Source organism: Tachypleus tridentatus, chromosome 9, assembly GCF_004210375.1.
Source record: "Tachypleus tridentatus isolate NWPU-2018 chromosome 9, ASM421037v1, whole genome shotgun sequence".
NCBI classification, from domain to species: domain Eukaryota; kingdom Metazoa; phylum Arthropoda; class Merostomata; order Xiphosura; family Limulidae; genus Tachypleus; species Tachypleus tridentatus.
The window spans coordinates 120169991-120190626 of NC_134833.1; positions in this window are offsets into that span (position 1 = coordinate 120169991).

Below are 20636 nucleotides of genomic sequence, written 5' to 3' on the forward strand. Positions count from 1 at the left end.
ATAGCCCTCGACTAGCTTTGCGCGAAATTCAAAACAAACAAACAAACAAACAATTTGTGAATAAGATCCTCTGGCCCCCTAGTTAGTTATGGTGATACTAAGTGTTATATAAATGTCATTGCTACAAAACACATAGAGGTCGCTTTGTAATAAATGACTTTTGATAATCAACTACGTATTACTTTTCGAGTTCCACGTTATTTAAATAGTTTAAATGTGTTATTTTTATTATTAATTTTTTATTTAATTACCTGAAATATGAAAAACTCCGCGGATTAGGAACAAGGGATTCAGTGTCTGTAATTATTCTTAACATCTGTTTACTAAACAGATATTGTAAATTGTAAATTTTTTACAATTTATTAAAGATATAAGTAAGCTTGTTTGTGTAAAACGTTTAAAATATGGAGTGGTGCTCTCGGTGGACACAGCACAGATAGCCCCCTGGCGTAGCTTTACACTTAAATACAAACAAACAATACTGCAAAAAAAAAAAAAACATCAACAACTTTATTATTTCAAACGTTTCATTTTACTGCAACAAGTGTGTGTGTTTTCTTATAGCAAAACCACAGAAGCCTATCTGCTGAGCCTACCGAGGGGAATCGACCCCCTTATTCTAGCGTTTTAAATCCGAGGACATACCGCTGTACTAGCGGGGGGGGGGGGTAGTGCAACAAACACTATTAAAAGAAGAAAATATCCAGGTTAATATGGAAGAAATGTCAACTTTTTTATATCATCACTGTGCCATATTTAAACTGGTTTTACTGGTTTCATGTGAACGTTATGGCATGTTTAATTATTCCAAAATAACCTTATTCTAATTTATTGGTTCTCGTAATAAATACAAGTAGTTTTGTTTTACAATTGTACATATAAAAACAGAACCGAAAATGTTTTTTTCTTTCTAAATTCTACTCCCATAATAAAGTACAAGCGAACGAAGATCGAACCATTTCATCGTATTACCCTATACACAAAGACAAATGGAGTCAGAATCGCTTTATTTTAAGTTATTTTTTATTCTTACTGACACATAAGCAAACAAAACTAACACTTAAAAATAGTTTTAATTGATTCGTTCAAATGATTTATCAAAATCGTACATAGATTGTGTGCTTAATGTAAAAAAACAAACTATTATTTTGAGCCATCCTATCCCCTTGTTTGTTGTATAATCTTATCTAAAATATTATTCTAGCGTTAAACTTTTTGAGGGTTAACTCCACCTGGAGAAAGTGGGGTGTTGTTCAAGCAAACGTTTCGGTCTCTTATCAGGTCAAACCTGGAGGCAGATGCAACCCTCTTAAAGATACAACACTAGTTACTATGTGCTCTGCCAAAAGTCATTAAAACAATACGTTCGTCAAAGATACACTCCTTCTCAAAGTGTATAGTGTTTCACATGTTTTTATTTTTTGTCTTCACAAGAGGTAACATTCAGACTATGTTCATATAGAAACTTGAATAATAAGTATTATAAATGCTACCAATGTAGTCTTTGACATCGCTGAGTCAAACAATTGTTTCAAATAGCATTCTTTGAACGTGTGTTATTTTTTTCGAGAACAATGGACTGTGGCCTTACAAAATTAATAAAATTATATTTATAACGAAAGGGAACTATATTATTTCCATCTTCATCTTTATGAAGATGTTTGAGCTCTAACAAGAATTTTATCATTTCTTGAAAATATATGCGGTATAGTGTCATAATTCATGTTGGCGTATCAGATGGTTAACATCCTTCTAACATAACTGCTAGTGAAGTGGGAAAACAGCCACGAGTGTGTTTGATAACTTGATCTTCTGTGTGACGATTCCCGTTTCTCTAAAGTTAACCGTGAGTTTTGAATTACAGAATCACTTGAAGAAACACGCACGTTCTGGTCCCATCACTAACTCGTACAGATAAGTCAAGAAGTAACACGAATCATAGCCACGAAATTATTGCATGACCTATTTCTCATATCATGATGTGCACTAGATTTCCTCTAGAAACGTGAAACATAAAATACTATTAGCAAAATTTTGAGAGAAAAAAACAAGACAATAAAACGCAGTTTCTTTCCATCTGGAAAGCTCATCATTTCCTGACGGGATTTCCTGTTTGTTTTCATTGGTTTCAAAGTTTTGTTGAAAGCTTGCTGATTGGTGGAGATTGCAAATAGTGATACTACACGATTGTTTGAGCCCTGGGGTCTTGAATAAAGGCTGGACTGAGTTTTACAACACATTCTGTTTACAAGCAAACGTCTCCCACACACAATCTGCTTCCTTTGTCAGTTTTAACCGTCAAATCTTTAGGGTGGGATGTAGTCAAGTGGCACGTGTGCCAGACTATGAATTCTAAGATTTAGAGTTCACAACCCGTTTCAGTACAGTTGGGAGTGCTATTAAATGGATGTCAAATCTCAGTATTTGGTCAGATAAGATTAGTCCAAAGGTTTGGCGCTAATTGCTGTTAACTAGCTATTTTCCCTTTTGTCAATAGTTTCAAAACTAGCAAACAGCTATGCTTTGTGAAGCTCAGCGTGAAAAGTCTGAACAAAACAAACATAGGAACTTCATACCTGCCTACCCGCCGTCAGCGACAATTATTAATTACATTACAATAATATAGAATCATAATGAATAAAGTTATCGGTAGTTTTCCAACAATAATTAATAAGAACATAGACTATTAACAGGGCAAAGTGGTATCATACATATAATTTGGTTCATGGTAAAATGTTATTGGAGTTGTTGCAATGGGCTTGGTGTATTAAAAAATACCTTATAATTACTTACTTAAGGGCAAGACTTACCTCCTTCATCCCTAAGGTGTAACAACATTTATTATATGATCGATTTCTCAGATTATCAGAATCAAATCTTGCTAATATTCTTGACAAGTGGGGGTGTCTTCTTAAGGGGGTGGAAGAGCCTATACCAAAATGATAGGTTTTCCCTTATACTATCGAATAAGACTCTAGTAGATTTTCCTGATTGGTTAAGTATGGCTATAAGAAAGTTTTGAGTTAAAGTGTGTGAATGAATGGTAGTTGCAATACATATTTTTTGAGGTATCGATAACCATTTGTTCTTACAGTGTTACAGATTGTCGGAAATACATTTCCAAAGATCTCACTTTCGGACTGTTTGTCCCTTGCTATGTTTCATGCTTAGACTTTCAATCAATATATTTGAGTTAATTACATATAAATTATTCATACTAAAATTATTGTGAATTCTTGCTGATTCATCACTAAGGTCGTTTTATGTCCAAACGCGCATCTATTCAAAACTTTAAAGCCAAACCTGTAAATAGAACAATGGTAAAGAAAGAGATGACTTGCGATCAAGGGAACTTGTTTTGATCAACAATAAGTTATTATATATGTTGTACACTGCTAAACAGTAAAATTAGACACATAATATCCTAGGTAAACACTTCCGCCACCCCCAAACACACAAAAACTTAAATGACATTCTTCAGTTCAGTCACTCTATCAAAATATAATTAACTTATCTCTCTTTTGAAGATATTATCCTTACACATAGAAAAAAGCAATCATTTCAGTTATACCAAAAGACACCAACAACAACCCAAACCCAGACAACTTCAGACCAATAAAGCCTTCTCAGTTGCCTTGAGAAATTCTTGGACAAAATCATCTCTAATAGACTACTCTTGTTTTGTGAGAACCACAATCTCATATCAAACATACAAAACTCCTGCAAGGAAAGACAAACGTAGACCACTGAATAAGACTTACTGAATCCATACATTGAGTATTTAATAACAAACAAGCGACTATAGCAATTTTCCTATACATACAAAAATATTCGATTCTGTGTGGCACAAAGCCCTCAGATATCGTCTGCAAAAAAGTGAATTAACACAACCACCCTTAGGTGAATCTTTCTCACAGACAGAACAGTTAAGGTTAAAATCAACAACGCATTCTTTAAAACATTCAATATCACAGCAGGTATCCTACAGGGACCTGTTCTTCCACCCTTACTATACATCTTGTTGACCTGTTCTTTCACCCCTACTATACCTCTTGTTGACTTGTTCTTTCACCCTTACTATACATCTTGTTGACCTGTTCTTTCACCCCCACTACACATTTTGTTGACCTGTTCTTTTACCCCTACTATACATCTTGTTGACCTGTTCCTTCACCCCAACTATACATCTTGTTGACCTGTTCTTTCACCCCTACTATAGATCTTGTTTGCCAGCAATGTTCCTTTCCTAAGCTTACCCTACACTTATTTTTCACAATATGCAGACGAGATTACCGTCTGGAGCACCTCACGAAATCCACTAATCGCTGCAGACAGAATTCAAAAATCTCTAGACACCATACTCGAATGGTGCGACAGCTGGAGAGTAACCCTCAACCCTCGTGAAACAACATCAGTTATTTTCTGCCATAGTATAAATAAACAGTTTAAGAACGTTAAAAAAAGTTAAAATCCAACTTAAAAATAGCCAATTAAAAATAAACCCAACGTTCAAATATCTAGATATTACCTTTGATACACAACTAACATAGTCTGAACTTTTCAGACGCATAAATAAATCCATAAGCAAACGAACTGCCCAGTTAAACATAATCGCGTTGCAACTCTGAAACGCTAATTAAAATAAAATATACACAGTACATATTCGACCAGTCATAGAATATCGACGCCAAATCACCTATAACTGCTCAAAAAAGTATAAATAACATGAATCAATTACAACATAACAGGTGAACCTTAAGACTCCCCAAATACACTCCGATTACTTATTACACAAATAATGCAACATTGAAACGATCAGTAAAAGTTTAGTCTCTCTTTCAACAAAATATTACAAAAAACAATGAAATCCCCTCACGGCCACCTTGAAGAACGAACATTCAGTACAAAACAACATTCCAATACAACTTTTACCACCACAAACACATTGAAGTTACATTACTTACTTTTATAATTTTGTATGTTTCCTTTTCAAGTATAGGCACAGAACAGGTAGATTATTCGGGTCCTGTTCTGTGAAAGTGGATTTTCTTGGGGATCCTCCCCATCTAAATCCCTGGTTTGTTTGGTCTTTCCTCGCCAAGGGATTGGATTTACAGACGCCCGCCAACACGTGTCTCGATGAAAGGACCGTTGATTTAACAACTCGTCCAATGGATGCCGACTTGCTTCATTTTTATTCTCACTATCTCCACAAGCACTGGACTTTGTCTTAGCTCACCAAACACCTACAAAAGTTTCTCTAAAACTGGTACACAGTAGCTTTATACTACACCCAGCAAAAACAATAAATTCGTGGTACGACAATCATTTTCACGAGTGGGGCGAAGAGAGATACTAATATCCCTAAACACACCAGATGGAAAAGCTTGCTTTCCTTTAAAACTAAATATCTGTTACAGTTTTAGACGTTACTCTATCGTGAAAATTAATGGGTGAGGAAGTAATGTCTGGACATAACCTTTATTCTCGAAACTAGCAACACATTTCATTGTGTCAACATATTTATTGTTGTAGTTCCAGTATAAGATATTTAGAACTAAGACTGTGAACAACGATGTCTACAATTTAGAACATTTAGAATTTCTGGTACAATTATTAAATTATAGCGACCTCTGAAGACGTATACGCGTAGTAGGGTGGGGGTAATGGTCTGTACGAGAAAAAATACTTTGAAATATTAAAGATTCAGAATCGATCTCCGAATTTTAGCATTGTAAGTCCGTAAACCTACCATTCTCCACTGGGACAGGCTCAAAATTACACATGCGCTCTCTGTGATGTGTCCAAGACGGGTATCTAAACTTGATTTTTAGCATAATAAATTTCCAGGCTTGTCGCTAAGCCAGTAAGGGAGAGCTGAAAAATTGGAGAAAGTATGACTAGAAGGTTTCCCTCTAGAACAGCAGCAAGTCTACGGATTTACAACGCTAAGATTAGAGGTTCGATTCCCCTCGGTGAACACAGCAGCTTGCTGGATGTGACTTTACTATAAGAAAAATATACATGTATGAGTTATAAAAAGGGTTCAACTGAATATGAAAACAAATACAGTTATAGGATTATCTATTAACGGAAGATAAAATTAACGGAATGGATTCACCTACGTTAGTTTAAGCCAGTATGTTTAAATCAGAATCTCATGTAATATGTTAAAACGTAACTAAGGTTTAAACTGAAATAATTATTTCTGTTTCCAGTATTCATCATGTTAACCTCTCAGATAAACTATACTATTAGTTATAATTTTTATTATTTATATAAATGTGTACTGTTAATGTTAAAAGTGGAAAAAAAAGGACATCATTATCGGTGATCCTCTGTAAAAATAATACGTTTAAAATGAATGTAATGTGTTTAAGTTTGAGAAGTTAAAAAAACAGCCAACAACAAATATTACGTATAACTCATCACGACAATTTTACTAACCACCCCATACAGGGCCAAAGAGTTTTCTGTATATTGTTAACTGGCGTTCACTGTTTTTCATTGTAGTTAGTCACGCTATCCCTAAATCCAGGCATTTCGGTCGGCAAGTTTAATTACTTGACAGCATCCACCCCAGGTCGGTTACGGTGCTTTGATGTCATCCGCTACACCCCTCGCTTCCCTTTAAAAGGGGAGAGAAATTTCCAGATGGTCACTCATCTTTAACTGAATATGCTGGCCTGTAAATTCTCACCCTGAGTCTTTTATAATCAAACAACTCCCATTGTTGTTGTGTAGTTTACAACGGGATTGCTTGATTTTAGGTTTTAAATTAAACTTATCTGTTAGTCGTAAGTGCCCTCGAATTTGCTGTACATAGACAAGTCGTAATACAAATCATAAAGTGTTCTCTGTTCTTTGTTTTGAATTTCGCGCTAAGTTATACGAAGGCTATCTTTGCTACCCGTCCCTAATTTACCAGTGTAAGACTAGAGGGAAGGCAACTAGTCATCACCACCCACCGCCAGTTCTTGGGCTACTCTTTTACCAACGAATAGTTTGTTTGTTTGTTTTGTGTTTTTGAATTTCACCCAAAGCTACTCGAGGGCTATCTGCGCTAGCCGTTCTTAATTTAGCAGTTTAAGAGTAGAGGGAAGGAAGCTAGTCATAACACTCCACCGCCAATTCTTGGGGTACTCTTTTACCAACTAATAGTGGGATTGACCGCACATTATAACGCCCCTACGGTTGAAAGGACGAACATGTTTAGTGATCATGAAGTATATTTGATCTTTGATAAATTTCTTCTGTACAAACATATTGAAATGCGTTATTAATGCACCAGTAAAATAAAATTGAAAAGGAATTAGAAATTACGTACGACAAAAAATATAGAGAAAGAAAAAGCAAACAAATAAATCAAGAGAAACATATCATTTGCCTTTAAAAGTTTTCATAACTTTTAATTGTTCTAATTTATAGTCTCAGTGTTTCGTTATAATTCTCGAGCTTGGTCACAAAGTGACCATTATCAATATACTTTGTTATAAACCTAAATCCTAATCACAGTGAAGACTAAGAACATTATCTCCCCTAAAGGGCACAAAGGTCGCCTAGAGGGTTACTTGTTTTAACCACAGTAATGTTGTCAGTCAGTCAGTCAGTAGACACAAAAATGGTGTCACAGAAGAGACACTTAGCATTGCAATTTGTACTGTCGTGACGCCAGTGTAACATGCGCTTCCATCAATCACGAAGAGAATTGTGTACTCTGTAGATTACAAAACAGCATGATATATGAACTCGAAAAACAAGAAATAAAAATATTTGTTTCTCTTAATTTTGGCTTTATTTAGTTTTGAAAGATAACACTTTTGAGTACCTTGCGTAAGTACATCTTGTATTTTGTTATAATTGTGAAGACTAACACACTACATTTGATATTATTCTGTTGAATTTTCATATTATACAGTTTATCATTCTGAAGACTAATCACAAGTTGTATTTTTTATCATTCTTAAAATATTAATCACAATATATATTTTTTATGGTTTTGAAAGCTAATGACAGTGTAGATTTTTTATCTTTCTTAAGGCTAATCACATTGTACATTTTCATCATTATGAAGGCTAATCACAGTATGTACATTTTATTATTCTGAAGGCTAATCACATATTTGTTATCGTTCTAAAGACTAATTACAGTGTATACATTTGTTATAATTTTAAGGTCTAATCACATTATACTTTGCTATAACTTTAAGGAATAAATCCTGGAATGTTTTGGTATAGCTCTGAAAACTAATCCCAGTATATTTTATTATATTTCTAAGTACTGATCACACTGTAATTTATTTTAGTTGTGGGGACTAGTAACAGTTTAATAAAAAGAGTTGTAACAGGCCCACATCTTATTCTGACATCTCATTGCTTACTAAAAACACATAATACACTTAATAAGCTGTATTTGTTTTGTTTGTTTAATTTGACTGATATAGAATCTAGTTCAAGAATCGAGGCTCATTATGACTGAAATGCTCATTTTATAAGATTTATTGCCTCCAGCGAGTCTACGGGCTTACAGAAAACTGTGAATAGATTGCCTATTGTGTAGCCTTGCACTAAACAGCTACATATATTGTTTGAAAATTAATTTAAGCTATGTGATAAAAATATGCGATTCAAGTGATTTAATACACAAATTATTTTATGGAAAACAAATAATTAAAAGTATAAACTACAAATATGTATTCCTGACGAAACCAAACAATTATTATTTACAGATATTTTTTTAGACTTTTACTTTTGGTTGAATAAACAACAATAAACAAATATTTATTGCTCTAATTTCGGGTTCACAGAATTACGTCATATTTTATTTATTGATTTTACTAACGGTGGGATTTTTTCAGCAAATCAATTGTAATAGTGAGAAAAGTATTACACGAACAGTTTAAGAGAAAAGGTTATTTTCTTGAAGCTGTGACAGATTTACTATTATATATTTATTTTAATATCGACGTTTCTTTAAATTAATTCTGTATTTAGAAATGCACATAACTTATACTGTTAAAAACTGTATTGCTAAATTCCTTTCTATTCACTAAAGATGTAGAAGCTTCTCGAGTACGAGCATCAACAATATACTATGTGTATGTGTAAGTGCTAGTGTATGGTAAGTATTGTTGTGTAAACTGAAATTTCTAAAAACTTGCTTCACACTTATAAAATTAACCAGCACGACGTACCAAGAGACAGTATATATTACTGGTTTGCTATAGTTGGCATACTACAAACCACAAAAGTTATAACCATGATTAACATTTATTAATTGGGAACTACAGATATTTAACCAGAAACATTTATAGATTTTGAACATTATAAAAATTTTAACTTCAGCGGATTAGCTTCAAATGCTAATATTTTTACGAAGATACATACAACTTCAGCTGTGAAAAACTCACGTGTGATTAGCGAAGAATTAGCTCGCTCGATGTTAGGTGAATTGTACCTATTTCAACTCGAAAATATCTCACTCATCGTAAACTCTCGATAGGATGTCAAGGAAGTTCCGGACCAGATAGAAGACTGAATATTGTTTATAAGTTTGTAAAATTTTTGTATATAAATGATTATTTGTAATAAGAAAGAAAATTGCGAGTATCAGTTTTGCTAGCAAATATCATAAATTGGATACATATCAACATTTATTTAACTTCTAAATTACAATTTAACTCAGTTTTAGGCTATTTGAGATCTTAATACGTAACAAAGCACAAAATTGTTCACTAGGCTATCTACCAGTCTTTATCTACAAACTCGAGCTCTGGCTTTTAATAGTATACGCCCCTCAAACTCACCACTTACCCACTGAGGACTAGGTGTAATAGGGCTGAATGTGAAAAACTCAACAGATTTTCATAATAACTGTATACTCTGTATTTAAAATAGGATTCATATATATATATATATTTAGAATTGCTTTCAAATAACTTAAAGCTAGAATGACTGTCATCTCAAAGTATATTTTGATTGTGAACCTATCTATACCTAAAGAAATGGAAATATTATAAAGAATGAACAGAAAAGGAATGTTTTTGTATGTGCTGCCATCTAGTACCAACAAATATAGTGGTTAGCATGCCGAAATTTGAATTTTTTATTCTTTCATTCGCAAATACATATAAATGTATATAACTCATTCAATAAAAAGATAAATCATGTTTTTTAATTTGTGGCTGTGATTGCGTAATAAGATGGGTGGTTAAATTCTACTATTCGGTCAAGAGTAGCCCAAGAATTGGCGGTGAGTCCTGCTGACTAGCTGCCTTTCCTTTAGTGTTTCACTTCAAATTTAGGCTTAAGCAGATAGCCCTAGTTTCGTTTGGCGCGAAAATTTAAAAACAAACAAATATTTTAATTAAATTTTCTAAATAACTGATTTGTGTTTGACTTAAAAAAAGAACTAATAATAAATCGAGTCTTGGATAATATTTTTTTCTTAGGATATTATTTTATTAATTGAAAACTCACAATCCAGTAAACTGCACACCAAACCATTATCAGTGACCGATAAGTTTGACTGTGTGGGTATTTGGGTATTGATGTTGTTAAATACCCAGGAGGGTCAGGTACATTTGACCTCTTCCTCCCTCCCGAACGATTATAGCATCTGTCTTTAGGGTTTTTTTTTTGTTTTTTAAAGCTTTGGGCCAGAGTAAAAGTATAACATCATACTCAGGTCCATTTCAGGGCTCAGTCCATGCATGGACGAACAAGAAGTTTTTTTTTTTTCATTTAATTTTTTTTTGTATTTTCATATATATATATATATTTTTTTTTGTATTGTTCTCCTTTTTCTCGATTGAGAGAATGCTACTACTACTTGTAGTAACACAAACACTCACACAGAAAAGAAAGTAATAATAATTATTATTATTCAATACTTGAATAATAATTCAAAAAGAGAAGAAAAAATAATAATAATAAAATAATAATAATAATAAAAAAATAATACTGAATAAAAAAGAAAATAATAATTATAAAAAATAAAAAGAAACAAGGACTAAGTGTCTAGTGCATAGTGGCCGGGGCCCGGCATGGCCTAGCGCGTAAGGCGTGCGACTCGTAATCCGCGGGTTCGCGCCCGCGTCGCGCTAAACATGCTCGCCCTCCCAGCCGTGGGGGTGTATAATGTGACGGTCAATCCCACTATTCGTTGGTAAAGAGTAGCCCAAGAGTTGGCGGTGGGTGGTGATGACTAGCTGCCTTCCCTCTAGTTTTACACTGCTAAATTAGGGACGGCTAGCACCGATAGCTCTCGAGTAGCTTTGTGCGAAATTTCCAAACAAACAAACAAACAAAAGCATAGTGGCCAGCTTGTGTTACATTTCTTAAATATATGTTAAAAGGGGAGAGGTATTTAGGACCATTTACATCAGTGACCGATAAAAGAAGGAAAAGGGGAAGTTTAAAGTAATAATAGCTTTTTGTGAGAGATCGGTTTTTACTTGCATTCAATATACTCGTTAGAGTAAAATCATAATGATTACAATTCTGCTATGTTATTAATATTCGGTGAGTATAAGACAATTACAGGAATTTTAAGATTTTGATTATAGGCTGAACACACAAAAGGATATTTATTGTTCTTAGTAATTTTATTAAAACAAAATATTCTTACTGTCAACAAATGAGCAGCATTTGATTCCCAGTTGAAAAGCACGAATGTTCAGTGCTTCTCTAATAAAACATGTCGAAATGATATGATAAGAAAAATATTTACGGGCACACACAACTACTGATAAAAGATATGAGACAATAATAAAGTGATGGAGAAATGTTCTTGAACGTATTGTTCAACAATGAAATCTTGTGTAGTCCTAACAATGGTACCTTTTTTTAGCACAAGATTAATTATTAGCAAACTTTGATTTGGTGAAGCAAACACATGTAAAAATCATAGTCATTAGAAAAATCCAAGCTTCTTATACAAGCCTAAAAAAGTAAAAAAATGCCTTACAATAGAACGGTCAGTCTGTGATTTTGGATCGTAAGGTTGATGTCATATTTTGCATTCTTCGGTTTGTCTGCAATATTAAAATCACGAACGTTGAAGTTGATGAACAGTTTGTAAATTTGTTGTTTATATATCGGCAAGATTTCTACAAACTAAACTTTACATTCCATACCTTTGTCACAACTTCAAATACAGCTTTTGGGGATATTAATAATTCACCAACGACAGAAATTACGTATTTGGGAAAAATATTAAAAATATATTGCTTTCGTTCTCTCCAATCAGATGGATTTTAAAAGAAAATTTATTCCTTGTGCCAGTCAAATAATTATTAGATACGAGAGCAGAGTGTGGAACTAATAGTGTGAAAATGGTTCAGTATAATGGTTTTGGTGTTGGAAAGGTATAAAAATAAATATCTGAAACAACGATTGATCCACAAAATTAATAGCGAGGGAACGTTATGACAAGTTATAAACGAAGTTGTTTGATTTAGGTATTTGATGTAACCTTTTAGTAAAAGGTCAAGTGTTGTCCAGTGTTTAGCATGTCGAAATATGAACTTATTCGCCCTTCATTCGCAAATATATATGTTAATAAAATAAAACGTCCTAGCTTCGTAATTTGGGGCTGTAGTTGCGTGTGCAAAGTTCTGAAAAATGTAAACAAATATAGGTGTGAAACATATGAAACACCTGGACTCATCCCAACAATGGCACTACAAAACTGGATCGACACCAAACTTAAATTTTGCCAAAATCTAGCAGAAGAAATTGGTATAAAACATTCATTTCAAATTAACTGATTGAATAAAAAAACAAACTAAATATTCTTACGAGAGTTCTAGAAGTGAATCTTCAAACATCTTTCGAAGTTGAAAACGTTTTACTTATAACTGTCAGTCACATCAATAATTATTTAATGATTTATATCTTATCAATCTAACAGTGAAAACTATACTTCTTTCTGATATTAAAGATTTGAGGGATCTGAGACAACTTTTCATGTCCTAAGAAAACCTTTTATTATTTCCCCTCAGTGGACTCAGCAGATAGCCCAGTGTGGCTTTTCAATAAGAAAAACAAGCATCTTTCATTAACCATGAATTTACATAACTTCCTTCCAGTGACTCATACACCAGCTGGTTAAGGCATGCGAATCGTAATCTGAGGGACGCGGTTTCGCATCCCTGTCGCGCCAAACATGCTTGCCCTTTAAGCCGTGGGGGCGTTATAATGTGACGGTCAATCCCACTATTCGTTGGTAAAAGAGTAGCCCAAGAGTTGGCGGTGGGTGGTGATGACTAGTTGCCTTCCCTTTAGTCTTACACTGCTAAATTAGGGACGGCTGACACAGATAGCCCTCGAGTAGCTTTGAGCGAAATTCAAAAAACAAACCAGCTGGTCACAAATATTATTATTTTTTCTTGATATTGAGTTGTGTCATGAATCTTTGCTAAAAACCGAGTTTCGCTACTCATGATGGGCAGAGCACAGATAGCCCATTGTCTAGTTTTGTGATGAACTATAAACAAACATGAATCATTATTATTTTAAGTAGTTGTGCTACATACTTTTTAAGTACTTCAATTTAAGTTTCATTCTAGGGGGCGTATTAAAATCTAGGATTAGGTTACGACAAATTATGATCAGGTGGTCAGGGCACTTGACTCGCAATCTGAAGGTCGCGGATTTGAATGCCCATTCCACTAAACGTTCTCGCATTTTCAACCGTGGGGACGTTATAATATCATGGCCGTTTGAAAGAAAATATCAAAATATATGAAAATTGTAACAAATTTTATGCTAAATATGATTTAAACTCATACATCAAAAATATTATAAACACGAATAAAAATTTTAAAACAAAGAAAATACTATATTAAAAAGAAAGCATACAGTTTACGTGTTTGGACTACTATCATCTGGTCATCATCAGAACAGTGTGACTAAAGAAAAAGCGCGTATTACATTTGCATATGCAAAACAATGGTGAATGTTAAGGCGTTCGACTCGTAATCTGAGGGTCGCGGGTTAGAATCCCCGTCGCCCTTTCAGCCGTGAGAGCGTTATAACGTGACGGTCAATCACATTATTCGTTGGTAAAAAAGAAGTCCAAAAGTTGGCGGTGGGTGGTGATGACTGGTTGTTTTCTCTCTGGTCTTACACTGCTAAATTAAGGATGGATGGCGCAGATAGTCTTTGTGTAGTTTTGCGCGAAATTAAAACAACAACAACAAGCAAAGCAACGGAATAAAAATACATATCATGGACATGCATATGCCTTTCGCTGATTATCTTGAACCAAGGGGTGAGAGGAAGCGAACGAACTCCAAACCTAATACTGCTATCATAATTCACAGTTTTAGATATAAAAGATTGTTTAGTACAGATATTATTTATTAATTTATTTTGTGTTTGTAACTCACTGCTGTCGAGGCTATCAAACGTTGTGTTTGCAACTTACTGATGCAGAGGCTATCGAAACAGGAAGAACGTAAAATTAAAGTCACCTGAAAGAAAAGTTCGTCAGAGAAAAGTTAGAAAACATAAAGTTAACTGTAATTAGAATGAATGGCCAAACGGTTAACACGTTAAAGTAAGAGTTACAGTTTGAAACACATGAAAAGAAGATTTGTTCTTGTTAAAAACGTTTTAAAGTGACTGAATCATCATGTGTGAGCAGTGGCAAAAAGAAGACGATTGTAGGAAATTTGGAATACAATTACAATAACTCACACGATAGCATAAATGAATATTTTAAATATGATAATATTTAAAATACAACTATAATCTACATAGTGTAAGGAGCTTTGTACGTACAGTACTGTGCAAAAGTGTCAGGATAAAATGGAAAGAATGACAATATATTATTTTTCCTAACATTTTTCTATAGCACTGTACGTTTATCTTCTTTTGAATAGTATATATATATTATTTTAAAACAAGCGAAGTGGGTACTGCTCACTTATTATTTGAATTTATCGCTAACAGATTACAGACACTTACCGTAGAAGAATGCTAGACCTATATATATATATACAAAAGTAAGTTTTCTGACACGTACACACTCTTTTCTGGATTTCAGTAGATTCACGAATACGACGTTGGTAATAAAATTTTCTTTCCGTAATTTTAGATACATCCCTTAAGTGCCGACCCGACATGGCCAGGTGGTTGAAGCACTCGACTCGTAATCCAAGGGTCGCGGGTTCGCATCCCCGTCGCGCCAAACATTCTTGTCCTCTCAGCCGTGGGGTCGTTGTAATGTGACGGTCAATCCCACTATTCGTTGATAAAAGAGTAGCCCAAGAGTTGGAGGTGGGTGGTGATGGCTAGCTACCTTCCCTCTAGTCTTACACTGCTAAATTAGGGACGGCTAGCACAGAGGTCCTCGTGTAGCTTTGCGTGAAGTTCAAAGCAAACCAAACCCTTAAGTACCATATAATTCTGTATTATAAATATTTTTGGTACTCTTTGTCTCTTGCAGATAATGTACGACTTGTTTCTGATATAAACCGTTATAAATAGATAAAGAACGATTTTTTTCCAAAATAAACATTTTTTAATATATTTCATGGAATTTCATGAAATACTTTGCCTTTAATTTTTATGTAAATTAATTGAACCTAGAAAAAGAAATGTAAAAAATAGAAATCGGATTCAACAGGCGTTTGGAGATCATTGTTTATCTTCACACAAACACACTTCAACACTATTAGTAGAAAGTTTATACATTTTCTGACTTATGCAAACGCAATACGTATTAAAACAAATAACGACATGACAGTACGAATTAAATATATACAGATGATGTGTTTTTGAAAATCTATTGTAAGTAATTATTGAAGCTTAGGATACTTTAGAATTTTTATGAAACTTAGCATGAAGTTTCCTTATCCATGTTTGTAGCCTCTTCCTAGTGAGGAACTCCAAGCAAACTGGACATAAGATTGAGGGGATAATAGGCTATATTTCGTATCTTGTGAGAGCGTATAATGTTGTGTTCTGGTGGGTATGAGGAGTACAGGGAAGACTAATGCACATTTCGGGATAGTTTCAGCAACAGTAAGCCTCTTCCCTTTATCACCGTCCCTGACGTTCACATATGTTAAATATGAATCAGTCAAAGAAAGAACTATGGCTATCGTATTTTTATTACTTGTTTTGGGACCACGTGTACATTGTATATTTCAGAGTTGTCACTTTAAAGCTGGTAACTTAGATTCAGTAGTTAGATACCATTTCAAGTAGTTTGTTTCTTAACCAGTTTTAGAGAAAAACGGATATGTTTGATATTGCTAAAAATATTAAAACGTGTTAGGTTTACATGAGGTTTTACTATCTTTCTTTTCCCCCGCTCTGAACATTAACAACGTCTGGTCCTGTTAGCGAGTGTGTATGAACACTGTTTTAAACGGTGTATCGCTTGAATTCTGAGGGGGCCACGACCACACAATCAGACGCCAGAATCGGATTTGGTGAGCCTAAAAACATATTCTTATATCTGCACGCCTGAGTGAACTCACGGTCGCGTGTTAGCCCACGTTGGTACCCGCTTGGTAGGAAGGCTATGCTATATAAATAAGGTCACATTCCCAAGTCCAGCTGCCAGATTTGATCATGCTCCGTCTAATATTGTAGGAAGAAATCGCTGATAAAGAAATTCACAAATAATGTGGTTTAAACTTAATAAAAAAACACATAAAAAGCTAATTTCCCATAAAATATTTTAATAATGATCATAGTTAGTTCGGTATCTTATCTTATCTATTGTTTCCTAGAATTTTTCTTTCCATAGTACATAAAGAACAACAGGAAAAACCAGCTTGTTTTAAAATATTGAGAATTGGCAAGGTTTGCTGTTATTTATATTTGTAATAAAGCTGAAATAATGACACGGTTTCTGATTTGAAACTTGTTTGAGGTTTGAACAGTCCTCTTCAAGAAATTATTATTTAGTTTTCTTTCCATAACATTGACCATTTTCGCTCGAACATTACTGGTAAACAGGTAAGATTCGATTTGATTATAATTACACATAAATTTACACAAGGGACTATCTGTGCTATGCCTGCCACGGATATTGGAACTCTATTTGCAGCGGTGTAAGTCCGCATACCGCTATGTTACCAGGAGAAAGTAGGTTAAGGCTGCCTGGATTTGTGTATTATACATTTTCTTTAGACAAAACGTTTTCAAGACTTGTAATGTTATTTTAGTATCCAATGGAACCACTGCAGTCTTAATTATTATTAAAATAAATTAGTTTATTACTTGTAGTGCCATCTTTCGGCACCAAATGATTTTTCAAAAGCACTTAGTTTTGTTATGTTTCTGAAAGGTAAGAATAGAAAAGTAAAGAAAAATGGTTTGTGTTATACATGAGTAATTTTTATTATATAGAAGATCTCTCACGCTTTTAACAGTTAGGAAAACTCATTATATCATTATATCATGGTCATTATATCATTATATCATCGTTTTGTAACTTAAGTCTCTCGTAAATCCACTTATTTGTTGTCATAAAAATATTCATAAAAAACATGAACACTATTCACGTTTACCGCCACCGACATCTTGTTTGTAGATAGGTAAGAACAAAGATGCACAAACGACTGCCTGTACTCTGTTTACCACCTGTATAGAAATACAGTTTCTAGTGTTGTAAGTCCATAGACATGCCACTGTGCTAACGGGTTGACAATGAACTTTTTCTACAATTTCTGTCCTATTACAATTGTAACTGAATTTTGATTTTTCAGATATTAATCAAAACTCTGAGGTGACTCTACGTGAGAGAATAGTTTTTCAGTGATAAATAAAACTAAGGACACTTTAGGCGACTTCGCGTATCAGAGACATTCAATAACAATTAAATGGAAAAGTAGCAAACAGTTTTCAACACAGTAATACCAGAAATGTTCAGATAGTTGGCTTAGCGCTTGAAATAAATGTAAGTAAGCACTGGTAATTTAAATGGATATCACTTCACAACTTTTGAAGGATATGATAGATTAGTTAGCTGTTTAAATATATCAGCGTGTTAGAGAGGATAAGTACTCAATGATCCAAACAAAAGAGTTAAATAGTTTTTTCTTACTTTTTTATTTTGTTTGTCTTTCTAAAAAAGAAAACTTTGGAGAACTAGTGCGACGTTGACCTCTTGACTTAGCCATATATACACTGATATGTTTGTTCGCGCGTTTTTGCTTTGTTGTATAGGTTTACCCCAGCTTATTCTGTATAGTCCGAAAAGTTATTTTTATTATAAAAGACAGTAGTGTCGTGGGCATACACCTGAAATTACCTGATCCGAAGCGTATCACTAATATATCATATATTGTCCCGTAGAGGGTTTTGTTCTTATATTTATGCAAAGCTGCAAAAGAACTACCTGTGCTAGGAGCAGTTAATCACCAATGATTTTAAATTGTTAAGTTGAAAGAAAAGCAGCTAGTTAATAGCATCCATTGGATGTACCATAGAAAAAACGAATTTGACATTCGTTTTTATAAAACACCCACTATTTTAAAGTGTTGAGCACAAACCACGTATTCTTGTAATTACAGTCGACTCGCTAAGTATTACGTAAACTTGGTCTTATGTAAAGGAAATAACTAGATATATATTATACTCAGATGTTTTTGTATCAGTTTAACGAGGTTTTAGAATTCCTCTAATAGCCTCACTTTGCTTTGTACATACGGCATAAATATAAAAAGACTGAATTTAATTTTTAACATTTGTTAAAATATGAGTTTTTATTTTGTAGTGAAAGTAGCTGTGCATTTACAAAAAACAAATCTATTGGTCAGTTTACAATATAATACTAACAACATAGTTCTCAGTGAGAACTTTGCTTCTCTTACTAATACTTCTATCTCTTCTTCTGCTTTCTTGACCATCAATTCTCGCTTAGAGCTATCGCCTCTATAACAATAATTGTCCCTGGTGGAACTCAAGCTTACATTTATCGGTCTGGGAATACATTAATTAGACATAATGATGTTCATTAGGAGGTGCTGTGCCATTCATAATGATGTTCATTAGGAGGTGCTGTGCCATTCATAATGATGTTCATTAGGAGGTGCTGTGCTATTCATCTTCCGCTTTCATCTTCCGCTTTTCTTGCTCTTCTCGTTGTTTTTAACTGGATTTGGCAGAGGAATGTTTTTCCTGGTGCTTGGTATTAGACTATTGTCCTCCTTTTTTCCAAGCTTGGGAAGGATCTCAAGATTCCTTCTAATTATCATTCAATAGTTTTGACTATATGTCTATTGAAGATTTTAGAGAAAATAGTTAATACTTGTCTTGTTTGGTTTCTTGAATCAACCCACCTCCTCTCGCCCATCCAACATGAGTTCTGTCGACAGCACTCCATCACAGACTACTTTTTTTTACTTTAAATGTCTACCAAGGAAGCCTTCTTCAAGAGAGAAGATTTTATTTCTTCTCTTCTCTTTTCTTGAGAAGGTTTATGACACTACGTGGTTTTTTTGCGGGACCTCCATTCATATGGATTGTATGGTCATTTTCCCATTTTTCACAATTTTCTATTCGACAAATGATTCCAAGATTGTGTGGCTTTAGACTCATTCCTCTTATTTCATACGGAAACTTGGCGTCCCTCAGGGCTGTGTTTTGAGAGTCACACTTTACAGTATCAAAATGAATGCCATTACGCTATGCTACTTCCTCGCACTGTTGTCAATGGGCTCTGTGTCGACAACTTTCACATCTCGTATCGGTCGTTGAACATGAGATGTATCGAGTGGCAGTTTCATACTGCCCTCAATCACTTGTTAAAGTGGACCTCAGCAAACAGTTTGTACCTTTTGTTTTTCTGCAAAACCATTTGCATGCACTTTTGTCACCAATATGGTTTACACCCTGATTCCAAGCTCCGTCTCTGTGACGTTTTTGTTCCCATGGTTACTGAGGCAAAGTTCTTGTGGCTTATTTTTGACAGTAAGCTGACTTTTATTCCTTACATCAAGTAGCTATGTCAAGTGCATGAGGACACTAAACATCCTCAGTATCTTTTCTTCTATCTCTTGGGAAGCGTATCAGTGTTCTATGCTAAAGATATATCATGACTTCTTTCAATTCATACTGAACTATGAGTTTTTGATCTACGATTCTGCTAGGACCTTGGTCTTGAAGATGCTGGACCCCATTTGCCATATAGAGCTTCGAGTATGCGTGGGGGCTTTTTCACACTTCTCCAATCCAGAGATTGTGCACTAGGGTACACAAACCTCCTCTTAATATTATAATTTGATTTCTGTATCTTCACAAACTTTGGCAAGCTTTCATTTAATATTACAATAATTTTTGTTGTTGTTTCACAAAAGACTCAAGTTTTTAAATGATTTGTCAGTGAATGTATGTAGTTGGAGTGTTGAGTGCTATGATTGCAAAGTGATTTTCATGTAAAGTTTCAAAATATTAGATCTGAAAGTTTTCAACTTGCATTTCAGTAACTTGTGAACGAACATTCCTGAGTAAATATAAACCAAATTTATCTGTTGCTTTACGCCATCAATTTCCTAATTATATCTATAATATTAAGAGTCTAATGACAAGTTGTTGTTTTTTACTTTTTCGAGACTAACAAGAGTCATCTTCAGCTGCTTCATTCATATGAGCTGAGAGCTTCATGATACGATT